Source organism: Lissotriton helveticus, chromosome 6, assembly GCF_964261635.1.
Source record: "Lissotriton helveticus chromosome 6, aLisHel1.1, whole genome shotgun sequence".
Lineage (NCBI taxonomy): Eukaryota > Metazoa > Chordata > Amphibia > Caudata > Salamandridae > Lissotriton > Lissotriton helveticus.
The window spans coordinates 962,901,884-962,921,485 of NC_136067.1; positions in this window are offsets into that span (position 1 = coordinate 962,901,884).

Here is a 19,602-nt window from a genome sequence, read left to right on the forward strand (position 1 = left end):
TTGGAAGGCAGTGGTCCTAGGCAAAGGCAGCTTGTCTGCTGCCTTTGGCGACCTAAAGTCAGCATTTGACCTCGTCCCCCATTCTAAACTATGGGCGATCCTGCATGAAATGGGGATGGCACCGGAGCTTCTCACACTAGTCATGAGATTGCATGCGGATAACTACTCCACAATTCTATGGGGCTCCCAGGGTATGGTTACTAGCTGTTTCTCTGCAGAGAGGTGTATGACAGGGCTGTGTGATGGCACCTACCCTTTTTTCCCTATTTGTTAATAAAATAGTAAACTATATGGAAGAGGTGACCACTGACACCCCGTCACTTGCAGGTGAAAAAATACCTATTTTAATGTTCGTGAATGACACATCTCCAAGACCCTGAGCAGCCTTCAGCGGGCCCTGATAATCTTCGAACAGTTTTGTTCCGCTCGCGGTCTGGAAGTCAGTGTGTCAAAAACGGAATTCATGTCTTTTAACCCACACAGAGCTTTTAAAACTAGCATTCTAATGAATAATCGCTCATTGGAACAAGTAATTGCGTTTACCTACCTGGGGGTCAATATCCAAAGGGACCTAAAATGGAAGCAGCAAATTGACCTAGCTACACTAAAGCATTGGCAATGGTCGGGAGCGTTACTCCGGGAGTATAACACCTCACTGACTAAGCCAATTAGCCCAGTGCTCCAGGTATACAACATGAAGGTGGTTAATTAAGCACTTTACGGAGCAAAACTATGGGGGCATGAGAACCTGTCTTAACTTACCATTGCTGAAAATAGGTTCCTGCACAATATTACTAATCTCCCCCAAAGCACTCCAGTGTGCCCCCTATTCTATGATGTAGGTAGAAAGCCCCTGGCTGAGGTTGCTAAACTACGCCCTCTCCTATACTGGTGCAGACTATGGACCACACCAGAATTGAAACACTATGCCGCAGGCTTCATGGATATAATAAGGGCTGATACCTTTCACAAAATCAAATGGGTAAGAGAAATTAGAGATGCACTAACAAGTGTAGGCATGAAGTCATTATGGAAAGAACCAGATAAATCTAGCTTTACTTCGAAAAAGATTCTGAAATAAAAATACTGGGAGATGGTCATGCATAAAACACTAGGAACTAGTGACCCTTCATCACTCACAGGAATCTTTTTGGAAGCTAAGCTGATCCCGAGCCTAGATCCGTATTGGGATATAATACCTAAGCCATGCGATAGAAAGTTGTTTTTCCATTTTAGGGAGGACTCATTGCCCACTAGGGCTTTTACAGCCAGATGGGCCAAATCATCTGAAAACAAGTTTCCTATATGCAAGACCCATGTTGAATCGGTGGCACATATGCTGTTTGCTTGCCCAGCCTATGACGCTCCTCATCGTGTCTGGCTGGTGCCAATTTGTAAATCACTAGGCACCAGCAGGAGTGAAGTATCTGGAAGAATTTTACGTACTAATACTTCAACTCCTATCGTCACAACAGTAGCAAAATTTATAGGTTGGTCCTGGGCTATAAGGTCACACTTTTTATCCATCTGACATGTGTGTTTTCTTGTACCATCACCAGGGGGACTCATAGCCACACCTTAGATCAACTGTAGCTAGTCCTTTAGTGTAGGCCCTAATGAGCCAGGATTAAAAGTGTAGCGCGGGTGTGCGAGTGAGAACTTTTAATAGTGTGTGTTTTTAGCTGTACCTACTGATGCTCTGTAACATATTTTATGGATTTTTAATATGCTATGTTGATCCAACTTAATTCCTTAAAAAGCTCTATAATATAGCTTTGCATCTTTTGCACATCGAATTGTTTTATACGTATAGGTATATTTTTGTAATGTGCTTTTATGACTAACTGTCAAATAAAGCTTATTTGACTAAATGGCTTGCGCAGACTCGCCTTCTCTGCGATGCTGACGTCCTCCACCACCAAACTGTTGGCCCGACAATTCCTGAAAGGAATGAGGAAGATGAGGATCAGGAACCTGGAAACCCACTAGGGTTTTAATTTTAGAGCCGTCACGCAAATCATATCTACGTTCAGAAGCGTCTGGTGGTGGCGAACCAGCATGAGGAGGTGGCTTCTGTTGTTGCTGCTGCTGATTTTTATTCCAAGCCTTCTTAGGGAAGACCGGACGACCCTCCTTTTCAGGAGAGTTCTTATTTTGTACTTGAGTAAAAGGTCATATTCCTAAACTATTGAGTCCTAACAACGTATATACATCCGCAATAATATTCGGCAACTGTTGTTGCTTGTCAACATCTGCCACTGTTGATAGGGGTTGACGCAATTGCAACCTAACTGCCTCACCTTTGAAGTTGGCAAAAATTATGTCGAGACAATAGGGAACATGCCCACTAATCGCATCCTGAGCTCCAGGGCTGGACCCGTGTTCATCTTAAACCTTCTTTAGAATGCTTAGTAGAACGTTCATGGAAGGGGTAACAAAGCACAGTGTATACACCGCAGCAAACACCGTCCCCTAGGTGGTGCAATCAGCTAAAGTGGGTATAATATCACTAGGTAAACTCATTGTGAGGATCCTGTGTTCTTCCACAGGAGTAGTATTCGGGAAAACAGCTTAGAGTTGCTCAAGTTTTTCTGCCAACCAACATGGAAAATCATCTCTATTTTGAGGACTTTTTGCCCATCACTGAATAATCATGATGGGACGAATGACTATACCACCACCATGTGCAGGTGGTTGTTGAGCGGCTCCATCCGGAGCCATTTGGATATAATGTGACAGAAATTGTATGACACTTCTGTGTATATGAATCAAAGATGTATGTAATTGACCTAGCTCTGCGAGTGTAACATTAAGATAATTAGGATGTGGTGAAAAACCAGCCAACACGGGACATGGGCCCCATCGACCGATAAGGGTCCTAAACAGACTACAGAAACGGGGTGAGGAGGGTAGCTAATAAACCATATGGTATGCTTCCAGGCTGTCAACGGAACTTCAAGAAACCGATAAGGACGATAACTATGCGGAACATTCGCTGGCGTATATTCATGGAAGAGGTTATCCTTCCCATCTACTGCCAGAAATGTAACCCAAGAGTAAAAGACCTTGAAGCAGTGAGCTGCATCTGCTTTGAATACAAAAATAAAATCAGCCTCTCCAATTAGGGACTCCACGTGCAGTCAGATACACTGTAACCACCACACAGTTAGGTGCTGCAATAGCAACCTGTTGTGCCCTAGCAGAAATGGGACAAAGAAATCATGAAAACAGTAACGCAATACTGGATGTAACAGAGAAATAAAAACCTTTTATATTTCAAGCTTGAAAAACCTATAAATATATATATATATGAGGCTAAGCCCTGCCACCGCGGACGTCTCCAGAAACGGTGAGAGGGGATTGTGGACAAGCACAAGCGCTACTCAGGAGTCTCCCGAATAAGTACCAGAACAAACGTTAGTGGTGCCAAGTTGCAGGGGTTATGCACAAAAACAGAACTATGCGCAGCATTATAGGACCTTGGTGTATAGGGACTGAGTCATCCCACCACCTTAGTACCCATGAGCCCAGGACAGACTAGCTATAGTGTCTCACTTTCTCTCCTACTCACTCACAGAGAAGCAAATTATTAATCACTCCCAGATCTCTCAGGAATCGCGGTAACAAGACACACCCTTTTGCTCGCAGTTTTGTACTCATCCACAATGCGATCTGAAAGAGTCACGATTTAGTTTAAAATCTTTATTTTTACTAACGTTCCCTAACATGCAGTATACGAGCAACAACAAGCAGAAAAATGCATAGTACAAATATAGTCTGCATCACAGCTAGTCCATAAATCATGAAGGGTGATGTGATCATAAAAAGACAGTGGAGCCTATCCTCCTTGCTAAGAAGCAGTATTATTATATATTAGACGATCTCTGGGCTTTGTAAGCAGACCCCATACCTCAGCCCATAGATGGTGGATCTACATCAAAGGTGCTGTCTCGCTCTTCTCCCTGGAACGGTCCCTCTCCAAGTGTTTGTTACCTAATTTGTTTACCCCACTAAGAAGCAAAGTACGTTCTCCAAACAACATCTGCATCGGTATGTTTTGTCTAAGGGATAAGGTCTGGCCAGAGCAAAATAACAAGGGGCATTGTTGATCGACCTTGCACATAATGTTCAGTCAAAATCCCAGGAACATGCAGAGAGCAAACCCAGCGATTAGTTCTCATGTGAAAGCAGTCCTTTAAATGTTGCAAAAAAGCAAAAAATACATTCTCCAAACAACATCTGCATCGGTATGTTTTGTCTAAGGGCTAAGGTCTGGCCAGAACAAAATAACAAGGGGCATTGTTGTCCGACCTTGCACATAATGTTCAGTCAAAATCCCAGGAACATGCAGAGAGTGAACCCAGCGATGAGTTCTAATGTGAAAGCAGTCCTTTAAATGTTGCAAAAATAAAGACATGTAGTAGCCTGTACAAAAGCAGCAGGCAAGCTGCAATGTGCCCATGTTAAGTTAGTGAAAAACAACAATGTCCCCACGGGCCACATGACAAGGGTGTATGAGAGTAGATATGTAAATAGGTACATGAGTCTGTGACTAGCAAGTGTATCCAAATATACATATTTTCACCAGTATTCGCGATGTCACCGTGATATTTGTAATGTCCTCGTGATGGTACCTGGGGGGCCACGATGGCGTTCACATCGTTGTTGTATATATTGCAACACATAACTTTTGTCACTAACACCATCCCCGACGGATACAAGATCCAGAGGAAGGACTGCCTCTACCTCCGGGAGGAGGACTTGCCATCGCACACAAGAGCTCCCTCCGACTCACCACCTCCAGCATGAGTGAAAGAACACCCCTTTTCCAGAGCTAGATCAGCCCCAGAACGACCCTATGAGCTACCCTCGTCTACAGACCTCCCGGACCTCGAACCGCGTTCACCACTTCCATCGCTGACTTCATCGTGACCCATGTCATTACCTACCTGGACTACATACTCATCGGAGACCTCAACTTCCACCTCGACAACCTCAGCAATACCAACTTTGCCAACCTCCTGGTTAACCTCGCCAACCTCCAACTGAAACAACTCATCACCCCCCCCACCCACAAGACAGGACACACTCTCGACCCCCTCTTTGCAGGAGGTAACAACATCTACTTCAGCCACACCATGCAACCCCCCTCGATGGACCACCACTGCGTACACTTCGACATCGACAAATGCACTGCCCCCAAACCTGCACCCTGCCCTCTGTGAAGGAACTGGAGCAAGGTCACCGAGGAGCAGCTCAACTTCATCCTCAACTGCGATGCCCTCTCCACCACGACCAATGCTGACCTCACAGCCAAAGAACTTCACAGATGGAAAAAAACAAAGGTTACAGTGACGGTATAGTTACGCTCGGATTTCACTTGAACAAAACAAGTGAAATTTGGCAGTTATAGTTACTTGAGCTAAGTATAACTTACGCCCCTACAATGCACTGCTTACGACCTCACATATTACATCACTCATGACATGGTCAGTGTCATCACAGATAACATCTCAAATGACATCACTGATGACATCATTTACCTATACCAGTACTCACACACCCACTCACTACTCCATAGAGCCACTCATACACCCACTCACTCACACATACACCCACTCACACATCAACTCACTCACACAATCAGCCACTCAACACAGCCACTCACACACCCATACAATCCTCCACACACTCACTCACACAACCACTACATACCCATTCTCACACCCATACAAGTAAGAGCAGGACATTTTGATTACACAAACTGACTAACATTGCAGTGCTGCTACCGACAGACTAAGGAAGTGTACTGTAATAGTAGACCTAATCTTCAACACTGTAAGTGACTACAAAGTGTGTACCAGTAAAGGTTCAACAATTTCTCTCCAATAATTAGATTTCAAATCCTAGCAAAAAAAACAGGTTTGCACAGGAATTGGGATTTTATAAACTAGTTGTGATCAGGCCTTAGTCTATAATGATATGGCTGACGCCTTTGCATGTACTACACGTGTACTAAAAAGACTATAGGTCTTCCAGGTTCCACTGTGAGATTATCTGTGGATGTTTGATCAATAGGAGGTTATGTGTCAATTACTGAAATCCAGTTAACTGTATAATCCAGACCGTGATGAGGACACTGATTACACTGGAATGTAACCTTGGTTGCCTGCCATATCCTAGAAGTATTGTTTGTTTTGTAACAAATAGAGTTTGGTTGCTTTGTACAATGTTGTAATGTCTAATGTGCAAATGGCAATAAAAAAGCATTGGCAAATAGAATATACCTGGCCTTGTCAATCTGGTGCAAAGGTTATTTTTTTTTATTGGAAGCTTATGACACAAAAATAATTTCACAAAACAGTATGATTGTTTCTCAAGAGGTAAGTGTTTTTAGAACAGGTATAAATACCCTGGTGAATTGTAATGCACATCACAGAAGAATATGATTCTTGTTGGAGTAAAGAACAGGTACCAATAACTTTGAATTACTGTAACCTGAAGACATAGTTTAAACACACAAGGCATGACCAAAAGGATAAAAAATGGATGGCAAAACGCATTGGCAAAATAAAGTGCCCTGACATCCATTTTCGTAGAAACTATTGACGATGGATGAAGGTGGATGCTGCTGCACATTAAGAGCGCATTGTTAGAAGAGGTTTGCCTGCTAGTGTTTTCTTCTTTTGAACCTTTTGATTTCCTATTCATCTATGTCCTAGCTTCCAACGCTGGGACAATCCTCTAGTTTTAGTTAAGTCTGGGGTTCTTTCTGTATTGTGTTTTTAATCCGCAATTACTCAGAAGTAGGGGAGGCCTAGTCACTAGAGCTACTGATCTTGGAAAAACAGCGGCCAGACTTGAATTCCAGTCTTGGCTCATTATCCTATATTTCTGGGTAAATCACTTAATCTCTCTGTACATAAATTTTTTTTTAAAAAGTGTAACTTTCTCTTGTAAAGTGCTCCTATGCCCTTGGACATAATTTGCCCTATACAAAACTGCAAAAAATGCTTCCTGCATTCTGATTTATTTTAATGTAGATTTCTTTATTTTGCGTGATACCACAAATGAATTTTGGCTTTGTACATTGTGCCACTTCCTTGCGTGTATTTGCAGTATGCTCATCTTCAAGGCGTGGATGTGTCACTTGGATGTATGTAACAATATCGAGTGACAAACATCGCCCAGACATTGGGGCCTATTACGATGGAGGATTTTCCGCATCCTCCGGGCCGGCGGAAGCCACCGCCGGCCCGGAGGATGCGGAAAATCCTCTGCGGACCCACCAAAGACCCACCGCCACATTAGGATGGCTGGTGGGTTCTGGTTTCCATCCGCAGCTTTTCCGCCGTGGTTGGCTTACAACCGCGGCGGAAAAGCACTAATATGGTGACGGTGTCTCTCAGACACCGTCAGCCAGATTAGGATGGGCTCTGAAACATGCTTTTCAGCGGCGGCTTTTCCGCCGTGGAAAAGCATGTGTAACTTCACTGCGGGGGCCCGTTGCGGGCCCCCTAGGTGAAGGGGGGGGTGGGGGGTGCACATGGGGGGTACCTATGGTACCCCCCTGCATTTGTATGCAGAAAGCGGCAGGCACCGCGCGGTGCCTGCCACTTTCTACATACAAATGCAAAGCGTGCATTTTTAACATTGCTGCGGGTGCAGCTTGAAGCCGCACCCGCCGCAATGTTAAAAATAGAGGATGTGACCGCCAGGGTGGCGGTCACATCCTAATTGCACAGGAGGGAACTCCGCAGCCCATGCAGAGGTTCCCTCCTACTCTATAGTGGCGGACGGACTCAGGTCCGTCCGCCATCATAATGTGCCCCCTAGTGTGGTATCCAGGTGTTCGACCATGCTAATATCGTGAAGGTAAGCTTATAGAGGTAAGCATAGATGAGATGTACTACTGTTAAAGCCACATCTATGTACATGGAAAACATACATCGTAGAGGTACACAGACGTGGAGTTAAGCATAGTAAATCTGCACTTAATACATACTACCCCTAACAATATTGTGGTAGTCTGTATTCTGTTTAAGATATTATGGTATAAGCATATTTCAAACTCGAGATTTTGGTAGAACACAGCTTCACACACCTCTCCTTGCTCTTTTTTTCAGATTGTGAGAGAGATTAGGTTTCACTTCCAAACTCAATCACAGGGACTGTGTGAACACGATTTTATTGTTGGGCAATTGCTAAAAACAAGGTGCCTGCATGGAAACAGCGATGCAACACTTTTCACTGTGCCTTCCATGCGACATGATGGATGGACCGTATTTAATGTACGGCACTCCATGTCGCAAGGATTTACAGATACGTCAGTATTACTCTAGGAGCAAAAGTGATGCATTGCTGGGGTTGGCTGAAAGCAGACACAACTCCAGCAATGTGTCATTTCACATGGGGCAAGCCCCAAGTGAAAGGGCCTGCAACAGTCTTACACCTGCTGTGAGGCAGGCATAAGATTTTGATGAAGTGGCATCCTAGAAGTGGCACAGTGAAATCTTCTAGATTTCACTATGCCATTTCTACAAGGCTGTTTGCAAGGGAACGCCCACCCTGTATACATTATACCTGACACAGGTCTAATGTAGTGCAGGGCTTTTTAAAGTGACACATCTGCTTAGATGCGTCACTTTGTAAATATGGCACAACATGGTGCATTTTTTACTACCGCTGGTCCATCACAAAAAGTGATGCAACGGCAGCGCAAAAGTGACACAAGGCCTCACAAATAAGGCCCAGAATCTGTTGCTAACCACCAAAGTGCTAATAGCAGCATCAAAGCTCATTGACTGGCGCCTCTCCTTCCAGGTCTCGATTTATTGATGGCGCTTCTGCTTGTCATCATTTTAGGAGCTCCAAGCATCTAATCCAGGTGGCTCAGCATCCTGTAAACATTTCATTGAACTATTTGCAAACCTGTGACCTCATCTCTTTCCCCACACAGTGCCGACGACAATTTTATAACACATTTCAAGTATTTTGATAAGGCACAGGCCACGCGCCACTTAAGCATTACAACCCTGAATCGTTCATTGGAAGGGTTGGGGCCTGGGTGCCTTGAGAAAGGAAAAGAGGGAAAACATTTTAAGGTTTTTCTGCAACACTACCAGTCCCCTGTATCGAAGCTGCGGATAGATCAATGAGAAAGAACCCCTTTGGAAATGTGTTTCCGCGTCTTCAAAGAATCCAATTACACTTCCAAATGTAAAAGTTCTTACTGCCGGCATGCTCCCCGCGCGCCATCCCATCACGTCAACAGCAGCAGCTGAAAGCCTGCTTCCCCAGAGTCCGAGGCAACCCGACTTCAAACACAGGGGCAGATGCACACTGGAGGCAGTCTGCACAGGGGAGAGGGCGGGAGCAGCTCCGCAGCAGCGAGCTGACGAGAACCGCGAGGCTAAGTCTGTTAACTCATTCTATCACGGCTAGTGCTGGAAAAGGGGTGAGGTCAGGAGGGAGAGAGTAAAAAAAAACAGGTAATGACTCGGGCAGATCATAGTTTTGTATTTTATGTGGACGGCTCGGTGGGTTCTGCTTTCGCCTCGCAAATCCTTTTGTCAAATGCAGTTCATAAGTTACAACCCCGCAAATATATTACAGTGCGTTATGAACCGGCAGCCTCATGGTGTATATATAGGTTTAGAACCATGAGGATTTTTTTCAATGTTTGTTTATTTAAGGGTTACTGAAATGGGTTTCTTTTAGATAGTATTAAAGTCTCTTTAATACAGACACCTCCAAGCCCTGCATTACGTTTTGAATCTTGATTATGTGTTTCCTCATACCAAGCACTCTAAACATATAATGGCACCTGTGTGGGTGACGTAACTCCAACAACATTTAACCCTCATTGTTGTATGTGCATTTCCTATACATTATTGACACACTTGCATGATTAATCGACTCTGTATAATATGAGTGATTTAAAGTACTCTGACTTTATAGTGTGGGATGATTACCAGTATAAAGTAAATTAAACAAAAATAAATGAGTGCTCCTTAATCCGAATTAGTGCAATTACATACAGACAGATGCACCTCACATTCTTATAGTGTGTTCATATCTCTTACATAGAGGGATGGAATAAACATAGTAAAACAACTAGTTTCAACTCAATTTTACATATGCACTTGTGAAGAAGTAACAAACTGAATTGTCTTTCTTTCCCTACATTGCTTTGTCGTCTAGGTGTTAGGCTCTACACAGCTCCCAGCCAGCATGAGATTCCAACAGAAGGAGGGCTGATGGTTGCTTAATGTAGGCATTTGTGTAGGGCCCAACTGGAAGTGAACATAAGAACCCCCACTCATTCCATGCAGGTTGCTGTTCCGAACAGTCAGCAAAGAACCTGTGGGCTCTGTAGAATGTGGTAGGGTGTTGGCAAATTATACTTACAAGAACCAGCAGCATCCCTGCTCCATCTCAATAATTGCTGCCAGATTCGGGATCCAGCAGGATGACATTTATTTTCTACAACGGTTACCTGTTCAAAAAGCCATAATTTTCAGATTTTTTCCAAGTTACTTACAGGTAATTCCATTACTCCTAGTTCTGCTTTTCTTTGTGTCAGTGTTTAAGAACTTTCTGTCCGGACTGCCATGTGCTGTGCATGGACCCATTGATGGCTACTGTTTTATTGAAGGAGGCATGCACAGTGCTTAATTTGTGCAGGCGGTGGGCACCACACCCATCTTTAGATTCAGGACTTATTTTTCATCATCCAATGTTCACTGAGAGAGAGAGGAGAGAAAGTCAGACAAGGGAGAAATAAGGAGGAAGAGAAAGTAAAACATTGACAAAGGGAGGAAGAAGGATTGGAAATTAGCCTGCGAAAGTGAGATAAAAGGCAGGAAGAGTAGAGTGAAGGAAGAAATAGGTACTTTGTGTAATGGAAACCGGACAGTATTAGTCTTCATCACCCAGGCATAAGGCTGAGGTCGACTCTTAAGAAAAGTCGAGGACCCTCCATCTAATGTTTTATACACATTAAGCACTGCGTCAGGTGCCCCCATAATGGTTATTTTGGAAATGGCCCTTGCTAAAAAAGAGGTTTTCTTATGGAGGGAGGGGAGGGAAGGGTTTCTATAGAAGCTGATCAATTATCTTCTAAAAAACAAAGTACTAAAACGAGACGGTATTAGTAGGCAATGGGTAAATTACATCACTATTTTTAAATGTAAGTTTAGAGCAGTGTTTTTTTTCCTTTATCAGGTTATTTGTCGGTCACATGTTCTCCTTCAAACAACCCTGTATAACTGCAGCAAAATACTAGACAAATAAACCTTGTTTCTGCCTCAAAAACAAGCAACTTTAAACTATATGTTAGAAAGTTATATCACACTGATTTGCAATGTCTATTGATTTCTGGTGAAATCATATTCCAAAATAAGAATGGTATTGTCATTTGTTCTTTTATCAAAAATACATGTTTGTGAGTTTAGCATAAACCACTGAATGGTCGTTTTAAATTACCTTTTAATGTTGCATTTTACAATTGATTAAGGACTGCATAATTTTTGCTATTTACCCCATCGGGATTCTTGTCTTTAGATCTGACTAGAAGCAGCTTGAAATACGTTCAATAGTTAAAAGTATTTAACATATCATAGATTCGCATGGAGGGCCAATATGTCAGCCCCTCCTCAGCTGCTCGTTGCTTGAAGTGTCATGAATATGTTGATCAGCTCATTTCCATCACCAATTCATCCACTGGTTGAATGTAACTGCCAATAACGATGCATGATGTTTTTCTTTTTTCCCCAGCTCATGGGTATTTCATTCGCATATCAGTTGTATGAGTCTAGATATGGCAAAGCACTGCATTATAAAAGGAGCCTGTTTCCTTAGTCTCAACCATTGCCCCTGCACACCGGTCCTCCATTTCACTGGTGAGCTGTGAGGTACAGACATTGAGACTTGAAACACTACTAATACTCACTACACATGATTTCATAAATGGGCCAAAAGATACAAATCCCACCCAAGCTACTAACCTTGTTTCACAATGCTGCCTGGCAGGGAGTACAGCAGGAAAAGAGCATACGCTATGCAACACCCCGAAGTCAGCAGAAACATGCTGAGGAACTCATAACCCAGCCTTTCCTGCACTGAACCTTACAGGAACCTGGGCCATTAGAACCTCAGTGCTCAGAGAAAGAGAGAAGACAAACAAATGTGTATTAGCACATATGAACACACCTGAGAGACTTTGTGATGGATCACACTTAGTCCTGCTGCCTAGATTACAGATTCCCCAAACACAAAAGAGCAGCAACCAGCACAGTCTTCACACCCAGGATGTTTGCATGAATGAACATATTACATCTTACACACTATGGTAGGTGTAAAAGGGATCTGAGAGTGGATGTAGTGATTCATAGAGGCGCAACTGCCCTCGTGGAACCGATTGTTCTCTTTTAGGTTATCAACGCAGGGATAGATGTTTCTTTGCTCCCCTATCACATGATCTCAGGGAGGGGGACGTGGAACAAAGCATCTGCCTGAAGAGTGTGGTTAGAATCTCTTTTTCCTGGTGCTTCCAGAGGAAGACACAGCTCTTATAAAGAAAGCACATGTTTTCCATCCTACCTCCTGCCTTCCTGATTGTGGTGGATGACTCTGGCATTACCCCTCCTCAGGCGGCTATTTTTTAGCGGCATCATGTAGAGAGTTTGTCTGCTCACTAAATAATTTCTCTAAATTCAAATTCAAATTCAAAGATGCTTTATTCGGTTTGTAAAAAAAAATACAACCATATAGCAGCATACATTTAAAAGAAATTTGACACTATACTAAATTAGGCTATCCAAAAGAAATAAAAAAGAATACAATCTTACATAATAGCACTCATAATGGAACATTTTAGCAGTATCAATAGAGCATAGTCATACAATTATTGGTTTAAGATTTTAGCAGTCCTACGACCGTTAATTATGTGCAATATGCGATTTAAAGTGCTAAATATTGTCTCTAGATTTAGTAAATGTGCACATTGGCAATTCTAAAGTGCATATGCGAATAGCAGCACATAGTCTGACCAGTAACTAAGACAATAATAAAATACATGTGATAAGCCAACCCTATGGAAAATATAATAGAAGCAGCAGTGAGTCCAACGGACATATGTGTGCAAAATACAAATACGTGATATAGCAGCATCGATTTTAAAGTTTAAATTAGAGCTGATGCTGGGAGAATGCAGTTTCTCTGTGGCATTGATGCCTAGAAGCTGACTTGGTGATGTGGGTTTGAGAACAGGAAGTACTGGGTAACTGTAGTTTTTATCTGGGAAATTTGATGATGCAGAGATAGACTTAAACAGCAGGTGTAACAGGGGAACAGTTTCAGCCAGTCAGGATAATGCACCAGCATAAAGAACCTGTTTGGCGGTTGGGGAGCAGATTTTTCCACTTTATTTGATGGTACACAAATCCTTTTGAGCTCCTCCCCCAAAATCAACTGTCCTACAACCACCCCATAAAATATCAATAACCAAAAGATGTTTCATAATACAACAGGCACTTACCAAACCCCATCTATCCTAGGCTAACATCAAAGTAAGTCTTCAAATACATCATGCCTAATTATGCCACACCAGCCATCCTTCTTAATAGCAAACGCCATACTTAAGTTGAAAAAGCTGGGCTACCAAACTAAACAAATTCTGCTCCACTCCACAACTAAGTATGTAAGTACACACCCACCCTGTGAAAAACACCAATGCTCTTTCCTGCACTCGAAAAACTTTCCATTATCACATCCAAATCAATTCCCATGCTCCTCACCCAACCTCCACCCTACTCAATATTTCCACCCACCCCTGTCCAAATGAAGACATCCCTCGCATTTCAGCAACTCAGCATACATTAGCCCCTCATCCTCTCCTCACCCACTAGTTCATCGATCAACTTCCTATTTATAATAAACAATACATTTGGAACTAATCTGTCCCTATAATCAAAACACACTCAAAACATCCACAATCCTCAACACTACAGAACCTAATTAAAGTCTAGAGAAGATAGTGTTTACCACATTTCTTTCCTACCCAAGCTACTCTTTTGCCTACAACAGGTACAGTACTGGAATGATAAGACCCGGATTGTGGTCGGTTGGACCCCTGACCCGTATTGAGGCAGTCAGGAACCCGCCTGACAGCCAGGCGGCAGTCCGACTGCCACATTTCAATACGACTGCTGGGCTGGCAGTCGCAATGCTGTTAGAACAGTGGCTGTGGCATGCTGCGGCCAATGTAAATGGCCAAAGCACATGCTGCCCCTTTGCAGCACCACCAGGAGGGCCATGTACCATACAGTGCGTGGTACACTGTGCATGGAAGTGAGTGGGGGAACTACATGTGCCCTTTGGGCACTTGCTAGTGGCCTACAACGCAAGGGGTCTTGTTTGGGGCCCCCCATATCACTTTTCAACAACCTTTTCATGGCTGTGTTCCCACCATGAAAAAGCTGTTGAAAAGGGATATCCAAATCCTGACAGCAGTGCCTGGCTCAGCACTGCCTCTATTCATGGGCTTGAAGCTGGCCTCTGCCCCGTCGGGATCAGAAATCATCATAATGCGGTGGTCGGGCCAAATGGCTGTTGTGATCGGACTGCCATTGTAATCAGCCCCTAAGTTTTAAATATCAAGCTGAAAAAATATTGGACCACAATGAACAAGGTAAGTATTTTATATTCGAAAGCTTAGGTTTACTATACATAAACCATATATATATATACCTTTAAGGTATCGAGATGTTATTTTAAGTATAGTGAATGTCAGTCATAACTTTGTGTTACTTTATTTCACAGTACTTTAAAAATGTTATTTTACTTTGTGTGCCTCTACTTTGCTTTTTACATCCTATGAGAAGTTCCTTTACGTTGAATGTTCTTACAATGTGGTAAATATTTTTAAATTTCACTTTTTACAATAATTTTGGTTTAATGCTAGTCATTAATGTATGGCAAATGCTAGCAATTAAAATGTAAATCAATTTTTTTGTATTATATATTTTTTATTGAGAGTTTGGCGCAAAGTACAATATGCAAATACAGAGTAAAGTGAAAAGTGCATAAGTGCTCGATATGAATTCCAATTGGTGGCATGTCGAAAATATATGAATATGTCAATCTAAAAAGTACAACAGTTAGAATTCTTAGCGGCACAGATTATCCATAGTAAATGGTATATTGCACAATTACTCAGATAGCAAAATATACATACCAAAATAAAGTGCATGGGTGCTCAATATAGAATAGAGTTGACAGTATGTCTATCGTACTTAGAGTCCCAAAACATCTATTCCAAAAAACATATATTGCACAGTTTTTCAGGCAACAATCTTTTTACCGAGATCCCAGACTAATTTTCTGTGGAGCTCCAACGTTTCTCAAATTTCCTAAACGATACTGATCTTAATTCATACCGTCTCTCTAATTCTTTAACTTTAAAAAGCTTTGCTCTCCATGCTTGAAAATAAGGTATATGGTTGCTGAACCAGTTTTGCAGGATTAAAGATCTTGCCACTCAGGCACATATAAATAAGCATTCTTCTTGCATATTGTTCAGTGTTACATTTGGAGAGGATCCCAGGACTGCTATAAATTTATGGATAGAAATACAGCGGCTTATGGTATTTCTGAGATATTTTTCAATTTCTTCCGATACCCAATTTTGGGACAGGCTCAGACAATACAAGAACAAGTGGCTCCTAGTTCCTTAGCACAATGAAAACATCAGTCCTCACTTTGAGGATAAATATAATGCAGAAAAGATGGAGTCCTGTAAATTAACCATTCTGCATAAAATTGTATACGTTTACAATTAGCACCTCTGATTACTTTAGCGTTAAGTTTGTTCATTCTGGGATTTGCAACCCTTTTTTTCCACCATTTTTCTCGTATTTTTTTTCGTAAATGGGAACGGATTTATTATCATTAAAGATGTTCACCCAGGTGCTTACTGACCGCTTTTTTTTTTTGCAGAGTTTTATATAGCGCGAACTAGAACCGAACCGAATCAGTTATCAGAGCGCTTTACATAGCACCAGTTACGTTACATGAGGACACACTTTCATTTTAGGCACGGGGAGATTAAGTGATTTGCCCAGAATCACAGGGGGTTTTTGGCGTCGTTACCGAGTCTCGAACCCAGATCCCCAGGTCCGAGGTCGAGCGCCTTAGCCGTTAGGCCAACCCCTCTCCCCTCTCCAGCTTTACTGGGGCTTCAAGAGCTTCACTTATACCTGAACTTGCAGTTAAAATTCCAGCATCAATATTTTTCATAAAATGCTTTATGTTAATAAATGACCATTTAAGCATGTCCTTGGAGTGAAGGAGCCCGATTTCTATCTTGTGCCACTTTTTCCAGGAGTCTGAGTTAAGAAAGTCTCTCAATTGCGTGCATCCGTTCTCCTCCCACTTTCTTAAGATACCAGTATGTAACAATTTATCCTCCCCAGTGTTGAGATAAGGCAGTCTCGTTGAGCCATTTATCATGGAAATACCATAAAACACTGACAATTGGGTTTTTGTTTAAAAACCCATTGGAGTACTTTATACCACAATTTCTTAAGATACTTAACTATTCTTGTTGAATCTGAGATTCTATACTCCATTAATATTTTGTCCATAAAAAAATTATCCATCTCCAAAACGTCCTGCTGGGAATAACATATATGATTATTGTGAGCAAAATTTGCATAGTAATACTCTCTTATGTTTGGAATGGACAATCCTCCCTCCTCAGTAGGGTAATTTAAAGTGCTTAATTTAAAGTGCTTAGTGCTAGTCTTGGTGCCTTATTGGCCCATAGAAAGGATGAAAACAGACTGTCTATCTCCTTACAGTAAGACGATTGTAATGCGCACGGGGCAGCTGCAAATAAGAAGTTAAATAAAGGTAGAATAGACATATGTATGAGTGCCACCAGACCTAATATTAATAATGAGAGTTGTTTCCATCTTGTTAAAAGACATTTAACTTTTTGTATCAGGGGTATATAATTCAAATGGAATAGGTCCTTTGCTCTTTCTGTCACAGAAATCCCTAGATATCTCTTCAGGTGAGAATTATATGCTAACCTGAGATTTGGCAATAGCGTCTCGGTGGAACAGTTGCAAACAGAACTTCCGCCTTGGCCTTATTTATTTTATAGCCCCCTATCACCTGGCATTCCAAAAAGATCCTTAGGATTTCCTCCTGAGTATGTTCAATGGAGTTTAAAAAAGGGACCATATCATCAGCATAAAGTTTTATATTGGTCATGCCTCGTAGGGGTGCAGTGCGTGACATTTTTTGTATGATAGCTATTGTCAGGGGTTCTATGAAAAGGGCACATAAAATAAGGGATAGGGGACAGCCTTGCCTTGTGCCCCGATTTATTCAACAGGTACCCACATTTGTAGAGTTATTTAAAATGTGCGCTTGTGAGTCCTTATGAAAGCTTCGTAGTAGTTGTATAAATCCTTCTGGGAAACCAAACTTTACAATCCATTTTGTGATGTTTTGGAAAAAAATGTATTCTGTAGCTGTGCCATCCAAAATGCTGATGGATTTCTAGAATTTAAAAATAATATCAAAAAACAAATTTAAAAGAAATATAATGTAAAATCGTACATAAATTTTTTTTTTTTCACAAATACGCTTTTATATTTTTTATTTAAAAACAATAATACCTAAAACTTGTAAGAAATAGGGATATTAGCTGCAGGGGGACAGGCACCCACCTCATGTATTACCCACAGTCCTTGTTAGGGTGAATCATTAAAGTCACTAAATTACCCCACGCTCAACCTCTTGGTAGCTACGGCACAGAGCAGACAGGTTTAACTTATTTGCAATGTGTAAAGTATTATTGCAGTACAAAGAAGGTAACAAAGTCCCAACACAACAGAAAAAAATCCCAAACTAAGGGGCTTATTAGGATGGCAGACGGAAATGTGTTCCGTCCGCCATGGTCGCGGCAAAAATACTTCTGACCGCACCGCTGAGAATCCGCGGTTGAGATTAGGATATTTATGTCAAGAAACTCCGACCGCGGCTATACCTGCGGAGGGTCCGGCCGTGCGATTAGGAAAACGCCGCCATTCCAACGGAACTCACCACCGTCCTCGACCGCCGCGGAAACAATGCATCGCCAAACGGACCATGACTGCGGAAGGACCACACAAACACCATCCCTGCCGTCAAACCGATTACAAAATGGCAGACGGAAGTAAATAGAAAACACACTAAACAGGACACCCAACGACCTGAAACACCCACCCCCAGCAACTACACGCCCCAATGACACCCCCCCAAGCACCGAAAAATGCACCAAAATCACCACACCCACCGAACACCTTATTGGCAACAACCATTGGGACACCACCACCACACAGAGTATAAAATGAATCTACCACAGTCCTTTGCATCACAGCATAGCTGAAAGCAAGAGCCAGAATACCACTAACAGCAGACACACACAAACACACATACAACCTGCACACAAACACACCCACCACACAAACCCCCACAACACCATCCCTACACACCACACACCTGCACATCCCACCCCACCCCACCAACACCTTGCACATCACACACCATGGCACCAAAGAAAAATCCCAAGTTCACAGACAGTGAGTTGAAGGTCATGGTGGATGAAATCATCCGTGTCGAACCACATCTGTTCGGCACCCTAGTCCAGCAGACCACCTTGGCAACCAAAAACAACATCTGGGACAGGATAGTGACCAGAGTGAATGGGTCAGGGACCGTGCCACGCACCAAACACGAGATCCAGAGGCGGTGGCACGACCTCAAGGCAAGGGTGAAAGGCATCAGGGCCAAGAACCACCTGCGGGCACACCACACTGGCGGCGGCACTCCCCCGAAGCCCATACCATTTGCAGAATGGGAGGAGAAGGTGCTGGGCATACTGCACCCTGGGAGCCTGGAAGGAATCGAAGAGGGACTAGAGGCTGGTAAGTACAAACCAATGACCACTATCACACTGCCATGGTCTGCCTTGCACAACTGCCAACACACATCTCCCTGGCTCCAATCCATGCATGTGTGCCACATAGTCACCCAAATGTGAAGTCCTGGGCTCAAATGCACCCACTATGACCAAACACAAATGTTGCCTCCTACGTTCCCAGCCTTAGATGTTGTCAAAGCAGCCAGCACCACAATTCCCAAGAGGCCCCCATGTCTACAGGGAGGGTGGTGGTGAGTGGGGGGTGTTAGAGACCAGCACTACAACTCCCAATGGGCCCCCATGTCTACAGGGAGGGTGGTGGGGGGTGGGGTGTGTGAGAGAGGTGGGTGGGGTGTGTGAGAGACCAGCACTACAACTTCCAATAGGCCCCCATGTCTACAGGGAGGGTGGTGGGGGTGAGGTGTGTGAGAGAGGTGGGTGGGGTGTGTGAGAGACCAGCACTACAACTCCCAATAGGCCCCCATGTCAACAGGGAGGGTGGTGGGGGTGTGGGGTGTTAGAGACCAGCACTACAACTTCCAATAGGCCCCCATGTCTACAGGGAGGGTGGTGGGGGTGGGGTGTGTGAGAGAGGTGGGTGGGATGTGTGAGAGACCAGCACTACA